This window comes from Balaenoptera ricei, chromosome 9, assembly GCF_028023285.1.
Source record: "Balaenoptera ricei isolate mBalRic1 chromosome 9, mBalRic1.hap2, whole genome shotgun sequence".
NCBI lineage: Eukaryota > Metazoa > Chordata > Mammalia > Artiodactyla > Balaenopteridae > Balaenoptera > Balaenoptera ricei.
In genome coordinates, this window is record NC_082647.1 from 18,924,992 (window position 1) to 18,946,363 (window position 21,372).

The 21,372-nt window shown below is 41.3% G+C and overlaps 1 protein-coding gene across 4 annotated transcripts in view; it reads left to right on the forward strand.

Annotated features, from left to right (window-relative positions):
- SLC35B4 (solute carrier family 35 member B4) overlaps positions 1 to 21,372 on the forward strand; it is a 129,981-nt gene that overhangs the window by 6,068 nt on the left and 102,541 nt on the right. For 2 of the 4 annotated variants that reach the window (XM_059933350.1, XM_059933351.1), the window contains one exon: positions 5,208 to 5,377. The exons of the other annotated variants lie outside the window; for them this stretch is intronic. The gene's annotated coding sequence lies outside the window, so the exon portion shown is untranslated. The remainder of the gene's footprint in view (positions 1 to 5,207; positions 5,378 to 21,372) is intronic. 4 annotated transcript variants of the gene reach the window in all.

The following is a 21,372-nucleotide window of genomic DNA, read 5'->3' on the forward strand; positions in this document are numbered from 1 at the left end:
CAGTCTTTTATACCAAGTAATATTGGCTACCATTTGTCTAGATCTGTGTAATACCTGATATAGAGACCAGGAACTTGGGAGTCTGTGTTTAAGGGACTTGTTTAACATTAGACTGCTAGCAAGTGGAGGAACTGGGGCTAATTTCATGGTCTTTTTGACTCTAGAACACATTTTCTTAACCCATGGCCTGGTTACGGTACGGAGTATCTGAAATCAGCACTGATACTAACATTTGATTGTTGTACTACTCCCCCAGACTTTGAGACTCCCCATCTTTCCGTATAACACTTGTCATTTTAGGAAGGTTGGAGGGAACTTGTGCATTCTGTCCCACCTTTATTCTACTAGCCCCAGGCGTCCTGAGCCTAGTCAATCCCACTCAGCAGTTTCCCCAAGCCACACCCCCGATCATCAAAACTCCTATCCTTTCCTTCAGATGGTGGATGAAAGCAGCCTGCTTTATTTTTAGGCCTTAAGTATAAAACAAAACCTACTTGAGAATTATTCTAGCAGTCACTTTAGAAATTGTTTACAAATGGTAGTGTTTGTCCTTGAGCAATAAAGTTAAAATTTGAACATGACCTTCCCAATCTTCCAAGCCTGAAGATGAGAAAAACCTATGGACTGAAAATAACCAAAAGGATTTGAAATGGCTTGTGCATGCCAAATCCCTTTTGTGATTAAAATAGACTTTTTAAAATAAATAACAAAATTCAATAAACACATATGATTCCACTTGAATAAGATCCAGAGATATTTATGGTTTAGGGTTTCACTGTTTTTCTGGGCTCGTTGAGGGACATTGAGCAATTTATTTTCAACCTGTCTTTCTGTTATTTGATTTGGAGGTCTGTGCATCAAAGAGACAAAAATATCTAGAGCTGGGACTGAGTAGGTGTGAATTCCAGATTAATGACAATTAGTACTTTAATGAGGTATCAGGTTGAATAAGGTCCTTTTTATACTGATGTCACTCTGCTCTCAAAATAGCTTTTCTTCTGAATCTAGACTGTTCTGATGAATTTAATATTATTAGAATGTTTTCAAAACGTTCTTAGCTACTCTCACCTGTTCTCCAGATGAACCTTGTAATTAGATTGCCAATTTCCCCAAAATAGTCCCATCAGCATATTGATTGGGTTTTTAATAAATTGATAAACTAATCTGAGAAAAAGTAACATTTTTACAGTATTCAGCCCTGTTATATAGAACTATGCTTATGTCTCCATCTTTTTAAAACTTAAATTTATAAGTAGTGAATATATTTTGCTGTTTCACCTCCAAAACTATACTAATTTTATGCTATTTTTTAAAAAAGTGATTTCTGCTTTTATCTCTGCCATTTTATTTCTTGTGTTTTCCTAACATTGGTTTTAATCTTATTATTTATTTTTTTAATTGAAGTATCGTTAATTAATAAATATCATATTAGTTTTAGGTGTATAGCAGAACGATTCAGTATTTTTACAGATTATACTTCATTAAAAGTTATTACAAGATAATGGCTATGATTCCCTGTGCTGTACACTATATCCTTGTTGCTTATCTATTTTATACATAGTAGTTTGTACCTTTTAATCCCATCTTGCTTCTCCCCCTTTTCCTCTTCCACTGGTAACCACTAGTTTGTTTTCTATATCTGTGAGTCTGTTTCTGTTTTGCTTTATACATTAGTTTGTTTTACTTTTTAGATTCTACATATGAGTGATACAGTATTTGTCTCTCTCTGACCTATTTCACTAAGCATAATATTCTCTAGGTCCATCCATGTTGCTGCAAGTGGCAGAATTTCATTCTTTTTATGCCCAAGTAATATTCCATTGTGTGTGTGTGTATGTATACATACATTTTTTTTTCCCCACATCCTCTTTATCCATTTGTCTGTTGATGGACACTTGGGTCGTTTCCATATCTTGGCTATTGTAAATAGTGCTGCTATGAACATTGGGGTGCATGTATTTTTTTGAATTAGTGTTTTTGTTTTTTCCAGATATATACCCAGGAGTGGAATTGCTGGATCATATGGTTGTTCTAGTTTCAGTTTTTTGAGGAACCTCCATATTGTTTTCCATAGTGGCTGCACCAATTTACATTCCCACCAACGGTGTACAAGGGTTCTCTTTTCTCCCCATCTTCACCATCATTTGTAATTTGTAGACTTCTTTGATGATAGCTATTCTGACAGGTGTGTGGTGATACCTCATTGTGGCTTTGATTTGCATTTCTCTAAGAATTAGCAACATTAAGCATTTTTTCATGTGCCTGTTAGCCATCTGTATGTCTTCTTTGGAAAAAATGTCTATTCAGGTCTTCTGCCCATTTTTTGATTGGGTTGTTTTTTTGACATTGAGTTGTATGAACTATTCATATATGTTGGATATTAACCCTTTGCCAGTCATGTCATTTGCAAATATTTTCTCCCATCTGTAGGTTGTCTTTTCATTTTGTCGATGGTTTCCTTTGCTGTGCAAAAGCTTTTAAGTTGAATTAGATTCAATTTGTTTATTTTTGCTTTTCTTTTTTTTTGTCTTGGGAAACAGATCCAAGAAAATATTGCTATGATTTATGTCAAAGAGTGTTCTGCCTATGTTCTCTTCTAGGAATTTTATGGTATCATGTCATACATTTAGGTCTTTAATCCATTTTGAGTTTGTTTTTGTATATGGTGTGAGGAAATGTTCTAATCTCATTGCTTTACATATAGCTGTCCAGTAACTTACTGAAGAGACTGTTTTTCTCCACTGTATATTGTTACCTCTTTTGTGGTAGATTAATTGACCATAAATGTGTGTGGGTTTGTTTCTGGGCTCTCTCTTCTGTTCCATTGATCTATGTGTGTGTTTTTGTGCCAGTACCATGCTGTTTTGATTACTGTAGATTTGTAGTGTAGTCTGAAGTCTGGGAGGGTGATACCTCCAGCTATGTTCTTTTTTCTCAAGATTGCTTTGGCAATTCGGGGTCTTTTTTGTAGTTCCACATGAATTTTAGGATTATTTGTTCTAGTTCTCTGAAAAAATGCCATGGGCATTTTGATAGAGATTGTACTAAATCTGTAGATTGCTTTAGGTAGTATGGGCATTTTTAACAATATTTATTCTTCCAATCCAAGAGGACAAGATATCTTTCCATTTCTTTGTATCATTTCTTTGCATTCTTATTATTCTTTTTTTTTCTTTTACAAAATAAAAAAATTGTTTGAGTCTCAGTTTATGTATTGGTAGTGCTTTGGCTGCCTTCCATTAGACTTTGTATCTTCATAGCTGATCTATTTTATTATTTTTCTCTTTAAACTTTCATTTGGGGTAAAAGAGGATGTGACCAAAAAATAATAACAATAGTAAAATTACCAATAGCTACTACGTATTGAGTGCTTATTATGTGCCAACCACTATAATAAGCTCGGTAAAACTCATTTTCTCCTCACAATATGCATAGAAGGTAGGTATTATTAATCCTCATGTCTTACAGATTAAGGAACCAAGGTTCAGTTAGTAAGCCAGAATGTGATGCCGAAGTTTCTGCATTATGTTTTCAATCCACATAATTTCCACTCATCTGAATTTATTGAGTTTGTCATTATGGTCTCGTATTTAAGTTCAGCATTGGTAATGCAGCAGAGGTGCTTGATAGAATGCTGTTGAAACTTACAAGCTTTGAAGTAGATCTATTGTTGGACATTCTCTTTGTCCTTATTTATATTGCCTCCCTCATCAAAGACTAAGAGGTTTATTAAAGTTTCAGTGATCATGCTTCTCTCTGTCTCCTGAATGTGCCTGGAACAACTAAGCCTTTTAAATTTAGTAAAGGCCCCATCACTGAGCCTATTTCCCACAGTTTCAATTCTGTCCTTTATTGCCTCCAAAGTGAATTTTTAAAAATTCTTTAAAAATGAATGAATGAAAGAATAAATAAATAAACAAATAAATAAATAATTTTGCCTTTCATTTCCCTGCAAGCCTATCTCCACTGTCTCCGTTTTTATTTCACCCTGTTGCCTTTTCATCTCAGTTTCTCCCATTACTTTATTCTGTTTTGTAGAGCCCATATCTTCTTACATACTACTAACAATATCACATTACCCACTAAAATTTTCCTCTGATTTCAGAGAACTGTCCTCCCACTGAGCCATGGAAATTGCATCCTTCTTTCTCCCCATGTTTTCTCTTTCTCTCTGTTTATTCCAAACTTGGTGCCTGCTAAGAGACAGGGCATGGTAGTACTGTTGGCCTTACTCTCTGCCCCTTTCCTGCTCTGTATTTGGCTTGAGTGTCAATGTGCAGAATCCCTTCCCTGGTTCCTAGGTCCTTCAGGCTTTTTGTACTTAACTTTGCTGAACAGAGATGGGACCTCTGCTCTCCCACTTCTCAACTTTCTGATGCTCTGACTAGTGTGAACAGTAAAATACAGTCTATGCTTTCATGATGAATAGAGCTCTTCCTGTCTCCACCTTGGCTTCCAACAATTTTCCTCAAACATGGATCCAGAAATCCATGAGTTCTAGGAGAGTCTTAAAATCCTGTCCTTTTATTTTTATGATAATCTAAAAGCATTTATTATTATAAAGATTAATTTCTGTTTCAGTAATAATTTGCCAATGAAAGATATTTGCATAAAATTGGGTTTCTTTTTTTACATCACAGTTCTTAAAATTATCATGAGTCATTATTAGGATAATTAGCAAGATTGGATTAGATAATACTACTGTATCAATGTCAGATTTCCTGATTTTTGATAAATATTTTTTATAAAAAGAGAAAGTTCTTATCTCTAGGAAATAGACGTTGGAGTAATTATGAATGTGAATAAAGGCTGCAAACCCCTTTCAAATGACTCAGTGAATGTGTGTGTGTGTGTGTGTCTGTAGTAGGTTGGTAGATAGATTGATAGATGAGCAAATGGGGCAAAATGTCAACAATACGTTAACAATTGGTGAATCTGGGTAAAGGTTATATGGGAGTTCTTTGTATGTCTCACAATTAGTTTGTAAGTGTGAAATTATATAAAAATGAATTTTAAAAAAGCATCATGAATTTCATGGACCTTGGTCCACTAAGTGCTCTTGGAGTGTACAAGAAAAATTTTTTTCCCTTAAAAGTTATTCAAGTTGAGAAACATGAATAAATCCTCCACTCTCCCACTAGGTTGATCACTCATTTAAAAGTTATTGAAGTTGAGAAACGTGAATAAATCTTCCACTGTCCCACCAGGTTGATCGCTGCATAGACCAATTTTAGAAAGCCCAACTATTTTACTTTCCTGCTTGGAATGTTCTGCTGGCTCCTGAGCACCGTGTTCCTAGCCTGGCCTACAAGACTCTCGTGACATAGCCCTTGCCCAGTCCCAACCGAGGTTACTCATTGCATTTAATTTACAAACAGTAAGTACTGTGGCTTCCTGGGAGGACTCTGGTTTCACTCTTCTGTGCCTTTGGCCAGGTTACTCATGTTGTGCAAACTGCCACTCTCTAACTTGCTCCCCTTACACACCCTTCTCTCTTTAACGGGATAACTGTTAAGCATTTGTTAAAACCCAGTTCAGAGAGTTCCTCCTCCAAGAAGCCTTACTTGAATCCTCCCAGGCTAAGCGTGTCCACTCTGGGCTCCAAGAGCCCCCCGTGGGACCCTCTGTCACAGTCCTCTTACTAATCTCTTGTCTCCACTAGACTGTGAGCTCCAAGAAGGTAGAGAAGTCTGCTCTCTCAGTGCCCTCCACACCTAGCATAGTGACCAGGAACAGAGAGGACATCAGTTGACCTGAGGAGTAGAGAAGCTTAGCAGGTGGCTCCATTGGTGGGGTCCTGCCGTGTGTGCAGGAAGAGAACATAGCTGCTTTGTGATGGATGAGTTAAAAAGTTCCAGAAAAATCTGCCTCCTTCGAATGTCTTCTGTGGTCTTTTTCCCACAGTGTTCAAAATTTCCACGAATTTTCCACCAGTCCTTTGTTAGAAGTACTGGTTCTAGAAAGATGAAGTTTAGCTACACTTATGTTTTCTGGTATGGATAACTTATTAGTATGCATTATAACAGCATGGATTATCATCATTAATGAGTGTCCTGTAGGTTTGTAGAGCACTTTATGATTTATAAACGATGTAAGTTTCTTGAGGGTCTCAACTGTCTTTACATATATTTTTGTTCCTTCCAGCCAAGCAAAGTCCCTAAACATAGTAAGTGCTCAATAAAAGTGTGTTGAATAAATAAATGAATGAACAACTTTCACACGTTATCGTAATAGATGCTCACATAAAAATGCAAAGCCAGGAGAGATCGTGACTACAAACCTCCTGATATCATTTACCTAAAGGAATGGTCTCTTTGGAGTCAGACAGGGGGCTACCCTGATGTGCCACACTTGTCTCATGGGTGTGCATGTTCGCTCACAAACTGGGGCTGGAGAGAGTAAACTCTTTGAAGAGGAAGGACAATGATGCATTTACCTGAGCCCAAAAGAGGTGCTGAGATACCTCTTCTGAATCTCGCCGATTCAGCAAGGGGTTAATGGAAGCTTTGAAGCTGGCTAGGTAATTAACAGGATTAAATCTCTACCTGTCAATTAAGCCAATATATTTGAGTATAATGCTATTTAATTCGGTACCAGGAACAGTGCAATAAATCAAAGTTTACAGATGTCTTCAGCAAGCCCATGATGGATGAAACACTAACTCAGAGGTGCATAGAAAATCTCAAATAAGATAACCTCCCATGTGATTAATATAGCTGTCTGCATTGGCATTGGCTCCAGAAGGTTCTAATCCAAACATGTTTAACATCACCTACTTTATTGTGACAGATTTAGACACCTGAACTAACTAACCAGGCACATGGTGCTTAATTATACTGACTCATTACGGACCTCAGCAATAAAGCTGGGACATAGAATTAGGTGTTAATTCCCATCACACAGAGTCACATACAGCACAAGCAGCCCAGTGCCCAGAGAGCCTTACAGGGTCTGGTGCACATAGCACAGAGTAGGGGAGCAATCCGATTCCTCTAAGGGACACTTTCCTTCTCTCTGTTCAATGGTGCTTGTTTGCAGGCCTCGTCCAGACCACCAAATGCATATTACTGTTTGCAAGGGGAAAGAGCAAGTGGACATGAATGTGTCTATGAACACTTCCCCATTAAAAAACAAAAAGAATTGAGGTTCAAGTCATTTTTTATAAACAAAAGATGGTACGTACATATGCATGACTGGAACTCTGTTGTTGAAGAGGCTAAACCAAATGCTTGTCAACCTTCTGGATTTTTTCTGGAATGCAATTCCAAAAGCATGGCCTTCTCAACAGGTATACAGGTTTGAGTTATCAAAAGTGGGCTAGAAACATCCAGATACAAAACTCAACTCCCAGTCCTGTTTCTAAGCTTAACTTACTCAGAGGGGACCTCTCTCTGTCCCATATGAGTAGCAAAATGTGCACATATAATGTTAATTTTTCCAATAGGATCAGGTTGTTTGATTCCATCTGTGCTAATGTCACAGTGTAACCATGAGGAGTGGGTCTCAGTCATTGCTTGCTGATTGAAGGATCAATCAGGTGTGACAAATGTGCAAAGATGGCATGGGACAGAAACGAAGCAGAACAATAGTCCCTGCTCTCAGGACATGCTTCATTTATTTGGGGAGAGCAGCTCAACACATATTAAGAATCAGTTGTGGTGTTGGCTATACCTGAAGTAAGAATTCGGGGAAGAGAGGTCAGCGTGGGCTGGAGTTAACCAAGAAAACCTTCATGAAGAAGGTGAGTCTGAGATGATTAAAGAAAGCGAAGGGTTCGGACAGACAGAGACAGTGAAATAGGGTGTTCAAGATGGGAGATACAACACAGAAGTACGGAAGCAGGGAATGATGTGTTCGGTGAGGGAAGCCGTGTGGAGAGCCACTTGAAGAGCGTGGGTTGCCTTTTAGTGGTGGATGGGGTCCATGTGATAAAACCACCCAGACAGGTAGAAGCACCCAGAGAAGTCTGCGTCTAAAACCAATGGCAAGAGAGAGACATTTGATGTAATTAGATAAAGATGTGACAACATGAGAAGCAGGTTTTAAGAACCTTCATCCAACAGGAGATGTGTACAGTGGACTGGAGAAAAACAAGATGAGCCAGAGCAGGCAGATGGGAAGTTATTGCAAAATCTTGACCTTGGTAGTGATAGAAGAATTAAGATACAAGGGATCAACTCAGGAGAATCAAAAGAAAAAATGACCCAGAACATCTGTTTCTGTGACTGCAAAATGGAAATAGAGGTAATGTCTGTGATAGACTCCCCAATGTCCATTCCACCCAAATGCTCACCCTCTTAAACCTGGCCTAACTGTTCTCAACCAATCATGACAATTTTATCCTTCTCACCAGTGATAGCTTCAGGATTGGGCATATAACCACTTCTGGCCAATAAGAAGTAGCTTCTGGGAAGTGTTTCCTCTCTTAAGTGAGAAACACAAGATGAGACAATCTCTTTTCTTCCGGGCATCATCCTGTATGGATGTGGTGTCTGGATCTGCTGAACTACCTCGCTATCAGCTTTGGAAACTAATCTGAGTCCTTGATAACATGATTGAGCTGCTGGATGGGCTAGCCCGGAGCCCCACAAAGCCCGCAGGCCCTCAGTAATGTGAGATAATTCACATCCTGACTATTTCAGCTAGTTTGGGTTGCGGGGGGGGTTTTGCTACTTGCAGCCAAAAACATCCTGACTGATCCACAGTTCTATCTTCTTGAGCCGAGGATAGAAAACTTTTGTAATGCACTATGGAAGGAAAAAGGAGGGGAAAAAAGGAGGGGGAAGTAATGATTCAGAAGTTACAATACAATTTAAGACTTTTTTAAAAAAATTTATTTATTTATTTATTTTTGGCTGCATTGGGTCTTCGTTGCTGTGCGCGGCCTTTCTCTAGTTGTGGCGAGCGGGGGCTACTCTTCATTGTGGTGCTCAGGCTTCTCATTGCAGTGTCTTCTTTTGGTGCGGAGCATGGGCTATAGGCACGTGGGCTCAGTAGTTGTGGCTTGGGGGCTCTAGAGCGCAAGCTCAGTAGTTGTGGCGCATGGGCTTAGTTGCTCCGCGGCTCCCGGACTACGGCTGGAACCCGTGTCCCCTGTACTGGCAGGCGGATTCTTAACCACTGCACCACCAGGGAAGTCCAAGACTTGTTTTTAAGTCATTTCATGAGTCTATTGCTAAACAAAACATAAAATTTTAATTATGGCACAACAAACTTAGATTCTTTATTCCTCAGATTCACTAAAATTGGTATTTTCCTTCCATTCCCACCAACAGAGATGCCACTAACTCAGATGGAAATTAGTGCCTTCCTGCTTACCTTGCGGGAGTAATTATAAATGATGGCAACTGATATTTTGATTATTCTTTACGAATGCTGTGGGATGGTGGCTGAGATTTTAACTTCTAATATTCTGTGTGATTTCAGTTCATTTTGAGAGTTGACTCTAGCTATAGCAAGCTAAAAGCCCACACTGTGCCAGTTAGGATAAGCTAAGTGAAACTGCAATAACAACATGAATATCTCAGGAGCTTAACAATAAACATTTCCTTCTCACTCACACAAAGTCCACTTCGAATCTAGAAAACTCTCTGGGCAGCTGTCCTCCATGTGGTGGCTCAGTGGTATCAGATACTCTTATGACTCTCCTCACACAGGCTTCCAAGATCATCATGGTAGGAGAAAAGAGGGCTGAAGTTTCTCACCCCAGCAAATAAACTTTCAGCCCTGGTGAATGACACCTCAGTTACAGCCCACTGACCAGCACTAATCACATCGTCTGCCTAACCACCAGGAGAGCAAGAACGTGAAACCCACCCACATGCCCCCAAAGAGAGGAGAACTAGGTATGAGTGAACACCAGAGTCTCTGTCATGCATCCTAACACGTGATGCACCCTACACATGCTCTTTTAGTTGTAAAGTTCTTTTTGAAATTTTTTTATTTTGTAAAGATTTGTTTTATTGAAGTATAGTTGATTTATAATGTTGTGTTAATTTCTGCTGTACAGCAAAATGATTCAGATGTATATATACATTCGTTCTCGTGTTCTATTCCATTATGGTTTATCACAGGATGTTTAATATAGTTCCCTGTGCTACACAGTAGGACCTTGTTGTTTATCCATCCTATATATAATAGTTTGCATTTGCTAATCCCAAACTCCTAATCCATCCCTCCCTGAGCCCCCTTGTCCTTGTCCTTGGCAATCACAGGTCTGTTCTCTATGTCTGTGAGTCTGTTTCTGTTTTGTAGATAAGTTCATTTGCGTCATACTTTAGATTCCACATATAAGTGATATCATATGGTATTTGTCTTTCTCTTTCTGACTTATTTCACTTAGTATGATAATCTCTAGGTCCATCCATGTTGCTGCAAATGGCATTATTTCATTCTTTTTTATGGCTGAGTAGTATTGCATTTTGTATTGTATATATGTACCACATCTTCTTTATCCATTCCTCTGTCGATGGACACTTAGGTTGTTTCCATGTCTTGGCTATTGTGAATAGTGCTGCTGTGAACATAGGGGTGCATGTATCTTTTTGAATTATAGTTTTGTCTAGGTATTTGCCCAGGAGTGGGATTGCTGGATCATATGACAACTCTAATTTTAGTTCTTTGAGGAACCTCCATGCTGTTTTCCACAGTGACTGCACCAAGTTACATTCCCACCAACAGTGTAGGGGGGGGTCCCTTTTCTCTACACCCTCTCCAGCATTTATTATTTGTAGGCCTTTTAACGATGGTCATTCTGATCGGTGTGAGAGGGTACCTCATTGTAGTTTTGATTCGCATTTCTCTAATAATTAGCGATGTTGAGCATCTTTTCATGTGCCTGTTGGTCATCTATGTGTTCTTTGGAGAAATGTCTATTTAAGTCTTCTGCCCATTTTTTGGATTGGGTTGTTTGTTTTTCTGTTATTAGGTTGTATGAGCTGTTTGTGTATTTTGGAAATTAAGCCCTTATCAGTCACATCATTGCAAATATTTTCTCCCAGTCTGTAGGTTGTCTTTTCGTTTTGTTTATGGTTTCCTTTGCTGTGCAAAAGCTTATAAGTTTCATTAGGTCCCATTTGTTTATTTTTGCTTTTATTTCTGTTGCCTTGGGAGACTGACCTAAGAAAACATTGCTATGATTTATGTCAGAGAACGTTTGCCTATGTTCTCTTCTAGGAGTTTTATGGTGTCACGTCTTATATTTAAGTCTTTAAGCCATTTTGAGTTTATTTTTATGTAGGGTGTGAGGGTGTGTTCTAACTTCATTAATATATGCAGCTGTCCAAAAGTTGTAAAGTTCTGAAGGACATTGCCCCATCCTGCTAATTAGGGTCTGAAGAGAACTAAAAGGTCTTTAATAAAATGAACATGACTTGGGAATCTGAACCACTCCCATATAACTCTGGTCTTGATGGATTTTCAAAGTGCTGCCTTTCATTATTATTAGGTCTCCTCACTTGAACAGTTGTCTACCTCGACTATTGTCTTCCCTGTGACTCCTAATTCCCTGACTTCAGTACCTGTATGGAAAATAGAATCAGGGAAACAGTAAAGACAAGTTGGAACTGAATCTAGCTTGAGTGGGAGAGGTACTGGGTATAACATACCCAAGGAAGTCAGATATCTCAGACTTTTTTTTTTTTTTTTAATTTATTTATTTATGGCTGTGTTGGGTCTTCGTTTCTGTGCGAGGGCTTTCTCCAGTTGCGGCAAGCGGGGGCCACTCTTCATCGCGGTGCGCGGGCCTCTCACTGTCGCGGCCTCTCCTGTTGCGGAGCACAGGCTCCAGACGCGCAGGCTCAGTAGCTGTGGCCCACGGGCCCAGCTGCTCCGCGGCATGTGGGATCCTCCCAGACCAGGGCTCGAACCCGTGTCCCCTGCATTGGCAGGCAGACCTTCAACCACTGCGCCACCAGGGAAGCCCTCAGACTTTTAAAAGCTGTACCACGTGGGAAACGTCCTAGATTAGGCAGGCTCTGCTCCACATTCTCCTATTGACAAACTATGTAATGCTGTCAGTTGCTTTGTGAATGGACGTAATGCAGTGTGGTAGATTTCCCCCAGATTTCTCAGTATTTGGAGCAAAGAAGCTGTTCAGAAAAAGTCACCTTTCAGTCCTATGGGCTTCACGTAAGCAGGACAATTTCTTTAACCAAATTCTTGAGGCACAGCCTTCAAAGTGTCACTTCTACTTGATAGTTCATTGGCATCATATTTTACCAAAATCTTTGAGTTTCCCTGGCGATCTTTCTTTAAGATGGTTAATAAAAATATAAAATAGTTCTCTCTGAGATTTGGGAGATTTCACTATTTATATTTCTCTTAGAGTCCAATGGAAATGTTGCTCAGATGTGGGTGTGTGAATGAGCCAGATGGAGGTGGTAAGGGGGATCCCTCTGCCCTGCCCCCTCCTCACATTTTCACCTCTGACCTCTTTTGCTGCTCTTACTAGCTCCTCCTCCCCAAGGACTGACTGACCAGAGAATAGGACACTCACTGAGCTGCATATTGGGATATCTGCATCTTGAGCCAGTATTGTGGGCTCTACTATCTCTCCTCCTGATTCTTGGGGGCTTAACTAACCATCAATAAAGTGAAAAGCTGAGGGAAAAAGAGGCCCATCTTGATCCGTTCTCCCACTGCAAGCAGCTAGCCTAGCCACAGCCTCTACAGAGCAGGAAGTAGACAGAAAACTCCCAAAACAATCTCTAAAAAGCATCTAGTCTATGTTTAAAGAAGGTTAATCTGCTGGATGTGTCACAAGGATCTACTACAGTGTCTGCCACTTAATAGATGCTCGCTATAAACACTTTTTAAAAAACAAATAGCTGAGTGGGTAAATTGGATTTGCATCTGATAATTTTTTTCTCTCGTAATGTAAACAAGCCTGTTTTGAATCCCAGCAGCACTTTGTGGCTTTGGGGAAATTATTTAGCCTCTCCAAGATTAGTTTTCACTTCTGTAAAGTGGAAACGAGGATGGTGATGGTAAATACCTCACAGTGTTTTTGGGAGGACCAAATGAGGTAAAGTCTACAAAACTCCTGATAAGTAATCATAATAATGCTATGATAATAATGATAATAAACCTTAAGTGAGCTCTCCACCCTCTTTCCACAATCACTGGGTTTGGCTGGAGCACTTTTTGGTCATTCCTATCAGAGATCCTAATAATAGCAGAGCACTAGGTTTATTAGGTGATTGTGAGTTTGCCCCACGCCCTTTGTTATTAGAATTTCAGTTCTGTCATCAGTCATCTGGTAAACCAAGTCAGCTTCTATTTCCTAGCTACCTTTTCCAGTTTTTATTTGACAAAAGAAACCCAGGAGAGAGCTAGTCTTGGTTTTGTTTGTTTGTTTCCATTTTAAATTATTTTTAGGTAGATGATACATTGGGTCAAATATCAAAATGAATAAAAAGTCATACATTGAACAAGCTCAGTCTCACCCCTGTCCTTGCCCACTTCGTTCCTCAGCTTCTGGCCTTCTCTGGTAATCATTTTTATTATTTTCTTGTATATTTGGGTTTTTCCCTTCCATATACAAATAGTAGCATACTTTATAAAGTGCTCTGAACCTTGTTTTTATCACCTAACAATATATCCTAGGGTTCTTCCATATTAAAACATACAGAGTTTCTGGATTTATTATTATTATTATTATTGTAACAGCTGCATGGGATCCCACTCTGTGGAGGTACCATGGTTTATTTAACCCATACCCTACTGTAAACATTTATGCTGTTTCCAATCTTTTGCTCTTACAAAAAATACTGAAACAAATAATTTTGTACTTAAGTATTTCATGTGTGTGAAGATAATCAGGAGAATAAATTCTTAGAAGTGGTTTTGCTGGCTCAAAGGGTAAATGTCCTTATCATTTTTGTTTTGTTTTGTTTTGTTTTTTGTTTTTTGTTTTTATTTATTTATGGCTGTGTTGGGTCTTCGTTTCTGTGCGAGGGCTTTCTCTAGTTGCGGCAAGTGGGGGCCACTCTTCATCGTGGTGCGCGGGCCTCTCATTATCGCAGCCTCTCTTGTTGCGGAGCACAGGCTCCAGACGCGCAGTCTCAGTAATTGTGGCTCACGCGCCTAGTTGCTCCGCGGCATGTGGGATCTTCCCAGACCAGGACTCGAACCCGTGTCCCCTGCATTGGCAGGCAGATTCTCAACCACTGCGCCACCAGGGAAGCCCTGTCCTTATCATTTTGATAGACATTGCCAACTTGGTCTTTATATGAATTCTACCATTTTCTACTCCAGTGTCTACAAGTGTGATACAAGCAATACTTGAAACAATTTAACGAAGGATAAGTGAGGATAAATAACAAAAGTAAGCAAGACCATGGGTAAAGAGAATTGGCACATTGTAGACTAAAATTGCACTATCTATTAGAAATGGGGAAGTTGTGTGTTGATTGCATGGAAGTTGAGGAGATGAGATTTACAGCCCAAGCAGCACTTATACCACTTTCTGTAACAACAACAGCAGCTCATTTGTGTGGTCCATCACAGCCTGCAAAGCTCTCTGTATACATTAGCTCAGTCTGACCTTCACAACATCACTGTGGAATATTTGAGGCAGGCAGAATTACTATTCCTATTTACAGAAAGGTCAAGAACTTGTCCAAGTGAAACAGCTGGATCCCAGCAGCTCTGCGACTTAAGCCCCAGTCTTCTCATTCCAGATCCTGGACTCTTTCTTGAAAGAGAATCTAGGTAAAAGCCAAACACTCCTCCCACCACTAGTTCACACCCCCCACACACACACATTTGCCACCCCCTATGTGTCTTCTCATCCAACTGCTCACTGACTGTCCTGCCTGCTCTTCATGTCATTTTTTCTCTTGACCCCCAACCATCTTAACGGTGGTGAAGCAGACCCTTTGATGTCCAGGTGCCATCCACTCAGCCCACCTCTGATTTCAGCTGCCGCCTTGGAGGAGAGTTCCGGTGCACACCGTCTCCACCATTCCCACTTCCAACACTGCCACGGCTCTTTACTTTTTTGCCTTGGGGCATCTTCTGAAGCCACAGGATCTCACTCAACCTGGAAATGCAGGGGCAAAGCTCTTGTGAGAGATCCTCAACCAATGGGGGCAGGAGTTGGTGGATCAATACCCCAGCTGCCATCCTTTGGAGGGAAATCTGAAGTGCATTTCACATGGTTCTCTGGAGGACCCCCAGCAGGACTGAGCCCCAGTTGTTACATCTGTAATCAGCTTTTCTCCTTCTTCATCTCACTGTCTCTACACTCTTATTCCTGCTTCCTGGGATCCCTTCCCAAAAGACCGCCCACACCAGAGTCCTCGTCCAGGTTCTGATTTCAGGGCAATTTCAACCAAGGCAGGTCGGCTCGTGTTTCAACACACATCACAATGCATACTAATAAACTGGTGAGTTTTATGCATTAATAAACTGGTGAGTTTCTTGGGGTGGGAGGGTTGGATAGGGAGCTGTAGAAGCTTTGGACCATCCTGGGACAGGCAAAAGCATGACCAGGAGTCCAGTAAGTTGAACTATTCTTGGTTTGCCTCTAAATTGTTTTGTGATATTGCGCAAATCACTTCACTTCTCTGAGCCTCAGTTTCCTTGGATGTAGAACGGAGATAATAAATATTCCCTGCTGGAACTTCCCTGGTAGTGCAGTGATTAAGAATCTGCCTGCCAATGCAGGGGACATGGGTTTGAGCCCTGGTCCGGAAAGATCCCACGTGCTGTGGAGCAACTAAGCCCATGTGCCACAACTACTGAGCCTGCGCTCTAGAGCCCGTGAGCCACAACTACTGAGCCCTTGTGCTACAACTACTGAAGCCCGCACATCTAGAGCCCGTGCTCCGCAACAAGAGAAGACACCGCAATGAGAAGCCTGCACACTGCAACGAAGAGTAGCCCTGGCTCACCGCAACTAGAGAAAGCTCGCTTGCATCAACGAAGATGCAACACAGCTAAAATAAACAAACAAACAAACAAACTGAAAAAAAATTCCCTGCTGCCTCATAAGGCTGTTAGTGGTGTTCCTGTCCCATTTAACTTCTGTGGGAGTTCAATGTTTTCTTTTTGCAACACCGACTCCACTCTACCCTTTGGGGAGAATGGTTGATCAAGTCAAAACTCATTCCTGGACCCTGAGTTGGAGGGAGGAATTCTTAGGAGGAGGAGGGCAAAAATGTTAAAATTCTTCTTTTTTTAAAAATTTATTTTATTGAAGAATAGTTGATTTACAATGTTGTGCTTGTTTCTGGTGTACAGCAAAGTGATTCAGTTATACATATATATACATTGTTTTTCATATTATTTTCCATTATGGTTTATCACAGGATATTGAAAATAGTTCCCCGTGCTATACAGTAGGACCTTGTTGTTTATCCATCTTGTATATACTAGTTTGCATCTGCTAATCCCAAACTCCCAATCCATCACTCCCCCTTGACCACCACAAGTCTGTTCTCTATATCTACAAGTCTGTTTTTGTTTCGTAGATAAGTTTATTTGTGTTGTATTTTAGATTCCACATATAAGTGATATCACACGGTATTTGTCTTTCTCTTTCTGACTTCACTTACTATGATAATCTCTAGGTTCATCCATGTTGCTGCAAATGGCATTATTTTATTGCTTTTTATGGCTGAGTAGTGTTCCATTGTATATATGTACCACATCTTCTTTATCCATTCATCTATCGATGGACATTTAGGCTGTTTCCATGTCTTGGCTATTGTGAATAGGGCTGCTATGAACATAGGGGTACATGTATCTTTTTGAATTATAGTTTTGTCCCGATATATTAAAATTCTTTGTTTCTAAGTGGAGTGCCTTCTTTTGGGGATTGTCTTGCCGTCTTAGAACTGTTCTCACCTTGGATATTTTTTGGCTCTTCTTTTTCAAGATGGTCTTGTATTCTCTCCTCATGTCCCAGTGCAGTAAGACCAGGGGCTGTCCCTACTTGAAAGGGCCCTGCCTTTGGGAGCCTCAGAGGCCTAGGCCAGTGTCCCATGGAGGGGAGGCAGCAAGTGGCCGACCTGGCCAGATCTGCTCTGGTCCCTAGGAAGAAGGGGTCTGAGTAGTACAACTCAGATGGCTAAGACCAGGGTGTACGCCTTAGGGAAAGGGGGCAGGGACACCCTGCAGCTGAATCCAAACTAAGCCAAAAGCTCAGGGTACTAATGGAGTCATGAACAGTCCCTCCTGGCCTGGCCCAGCTCACCAGGGAGGAAAGAGGGGCTAGAGCCATCAAGGGTGCACATCACTTCCTTGTTACTTGTCTTTCCCTAAGAGACACACCTAACAGTGAGAATCAGATGAGATAAAGAGCAACGGGGCCAAAAGGGGTGCAAATCTTAATATGGAAAAAAATGAGGAATCAGCGGGAGCTGTGCTCCATGGCCCGCCGTGTTCTGCTGCCTGCCCCCGCCCCTTAACCCCTCTCCTTTTCCTGCTCGGGTCCCCACACCACTGAGACCTGCCTAGCGAAAGGGCTGGACCGTGTTTGTGTCTTGACAGATGGAAACTTGTGAATGATCTACAGTTTTTAATATCTGCATGTGGCCTTCAGGTGAGCCTGTGGTAACTCCACTGTCTTTCCATCCCTGTGACTTCTAGAGAGGGAGAGATGGATGGCGTTTCAGCCTGAGGACCTGGAAGCGTGTGGGAGCCCAGCCCAGCTTGCCCCAGCCTCAATCCAGGGAGAGCAGCCAGCTGATGGACCGTTAGAATTGTGGGCATCTGGGAGGCGCACGGAGCTTTATTTAACCATCACATTTCGAGGAATTTCTTCAAAATCTGATTCTGCCCTTGAGAGTGTCGAATATGCGAACGCCGTTCGTCGTGTGTGTTATTGGCGGCTGCGGGGCAGGAAAAGCTGAGAGCTACTGTCTTGGGGAAGGCTTTTTACACGACCTCTTTCCTATTTGGCTTGCTCAAGTGCCAGTGGCTGGACCACTGGGTTAGGGTACAGCGGAGACTGCGCCAAGATGAAAGCTAATGGGCGGCAGACTTCCACGTGAGGGAGTTCGTTCCTCTCTGAGCGCTAGGTCCTGGGGGGGGGCTGTCCTGATGGGAGGGGCCGCTCTGTTCCATGCACTTTCTCCCTTCTTGTTGCCCCCCAACAAGGCGTTGGGTCTGGATGGCCAAAGCTGGACCACCTCACCCACACGCCAGCTTGCAGAAATTTAGGGAAAGCAGTTTTATTTTAAACAACTGTTGCAAATGTAGGGGGACAAATTGCAGTCTGCCACACCCACGCCAGCCAGCTATTCCCTACTCCCTTCTCCTTGGTAATTCTGTGAAGGGCCAACTCTATTGGTTTAGAAACACCAGGAACCCAGAGTGCTAGGGGTAAATATATTATCATAAATGCAGAGTGTAGCATTCGCCGTGACCAGCTGTTCTCCATGTGCCAGTGAGAACAGAATATAAAACATAGACTTAAAATTCAGTGCAGAGACACACAATTGATATAAGAAGGGACTGTCCTATTGGAGGGTTAAAACGTGCAAGCTGGGATATTGAAAAAGACTCTCCAATCATCCTTCCTGCAGACTCTTTCAGAACGCCATTGTTAGTGATCATTTCCGCCTGGAAACCAGAAGCTGAGCAAGGTGACCGCTTGAACTCCCTCCAGATTTATGATTTTTATTATTCTGGTCCCTAACAGGCTTGTCACTCCCTCCATACCCCACAAAAAAATCAACTTAAAAAATAATCTGTGTAAAAAGAAATGCTACCAGAGGGGGGAAAAAATCAATTCCTAGATAATTCATGTTAAGAAATCTCCTTCGTTTTATTGTTCTGATTTAGACCATTTGCATGGAAACTGAATCACCATGCATCCGCTCGTGCTATTTCTCTATGTGTCTGTGTTCTTGTCTGCTCTGGGATGTGACAATTAGTCACCATGGAGATGCCTGCGTGTGGCAGGAATAGGGAATGTCATCATTTCAGGTGTAGGATGACTCGCTCCATCCTTGGCTGATAGCTTCTGTGATAGTTCTGGCTCTTCAGCTCCTCTTGTAAGAGAAAGAAAGATCCCCTGTTGAAAAGAATTCTTTTGATGAATATTTTGAAAACTTATTGAATTCTTTTCTTATTCTCGACTCGCAGACACAGTGCCGTCACTGTAAAGTCGCCGTCACTTTACAGTTGTGGCAATTCCAAATGTCGACTGAAGAATATCTCCTGGTTTGCGGTCTTGCAGAAAATAAGGTGATGATATACATCATATATGATGATATCATCATATCAACAACAGAATCCCCGGGGCTGGGAGTGAGCTGACATCTGGCAGAAGCCCATAAGGTAACTTATTTCAAGGCTCTGGGTAGATCTCTGTCTCTCCCCCAAAATATTTCTCAATCAGCTGACATTTCATAATTGAAAATTCCTTCTTTGTTCACCCGCTAAAAGGCAAAAGCTGCCTTTGAGCCCCCATCCCCACCCAATTACCTGGAAAGGAGACAGAGAATAAGGACTCTGGGGGGTGGGTTTGGAAGGGAAACACACGAAGCACAGGAAGAGGGGGAAAGGGGGCAGCTGGGAATACTGGACGAACGTCCCTTTCTTAGAGTTTCCCTTGAAGACAAGAAGAATACATGGCAGAAGCTGATGGTGGCCCACCCATCTCTCCTCTGCCCACCTGAAGTCACCTGCAACTCAGTAGGAAGTTTCCATACGGGGTGATGGCTGACTCCCTCAAGCACCTGTTACTCTTTTTTATGTTTATGTTTTGTTTTAAATTGAAGTACAGTTGTTTTACAATGTTAATTTCTGCTGTACAGCAAAGTGATTCAGTTATACATATATGGACATTTTTTTTCATATTCTTTTCCATTATGGATTATCACAGGATATTGAAAATAGCTCCCTGTGCTATACAGTAGGACCTTGTTGTTTATCCATTCTATACATAATAGAATAGGTAAACTGTTAACTCCAAACTCCCAATCCATCCTCCCCTACCCCCGCTCCCCCTTGGCAACCACAAATCTGTTCTCTGTGTCTGTGAATCTGCTTCTGTTTCCTAGATAAGTTCATTTGTGTCCTAGTTTAGATGCCACATATAAATGATAGCATACAATATTTGTCTTTCTCTGTCTGACTTACTTCACTTAGTATAATAATCTCTAGGTCCATCCACGTTGCTGCAAATGGCATTATTTCATTCTTTTTTATGGCTGAGTAGTATTCCATCATGTGTGTGTATATATACCACGTCTTCTTCATCTATTCATCTGTTGATGGACATTTAGGTTGTTTCCATGTCTTGGCTATTGTGAATAGTACTGCTACTCCTGAAGGCTTTCTCTGGCCTCATGCTGGGAGCACACTCAGCTTACTTGTGGGTAGGCCAGAGTGCAGGGAGTTAAAAGTCCAGGCACAAACTTCAAGCCAATAAGATGGAACTAAATAGATCAAACCCTCAGCTTTCTCATGCCTCAGTGGGGGACCGTCCTGAAATCTTATTCATGACTCTGTCACTGTTCATTGTCAAACTCCATTGGAATGCTTTAATTATGTTTGATAAATGCATGTTCATTCTCAGCCTTATTTCTAGAAGCTTAACCGCTAGGTCCACCTGGAGTTAGTCTTCATGGACCATTCTCATGCTTCATCTCAAGCTAAATGTAAAGGGCATTTGCAAAGTTTGGATGAAATTCTGTTTACCCATTTTCAGTTAAGTATGAAGAAAAGTGTTGGTATGTTTAAAAATTGAAATTGTTCATTTTGTGACTCATGATCAATTCCAAGAAGAAAAAAACACTTGAGTGTTCCTCAGGTTTCTGGGAGGACCCCAGCGGGATGAACCCCACTCGCCCACAGTGACAACCCTCTCGTTCACACACTTTGCTGGCTTTCCCTCCTGCCGTCTCACTTTCCCACTTGCTCGCCATGTTTCCTGGGATCACTTCCCAAATAAACTACTTGTACCCAATTCCCTACTCAAGGTCTGCTTTTGAGGGAACTCAAACCAAGACAGCATGTCTTCTCAAAACAGTAACTACTCATTTGTTTCCCATAATGCTACATAATGCTACCCTACATCAATTTCTCATAAGTGCCCACAGAGAAACATCTGCTTCAGTCACACCCTTTCCCTAGCTGTTCTCCCATGCCCACTCGGTCCTATCTCCACATCTTCCATCACAGTCTTGCCCTCCCTGGAAGGGTGTTCCAGACTTTCTCCCTGCCTAAGTCCTTCAAGACCAGGAGGCCAGTCCTTGACATTTCTGACAAACAAAATGATTTGCCAACATTGTAAACTTTTTGATGACTTCATGTCATCTACTTTTCCTCATGACCATCTCTCTGTTCATTGCTTCATTAGATATAAGTCTGTGCCAGTGATCCTATCAGAAGATAGAAAAAAGAAATCCACCCTTG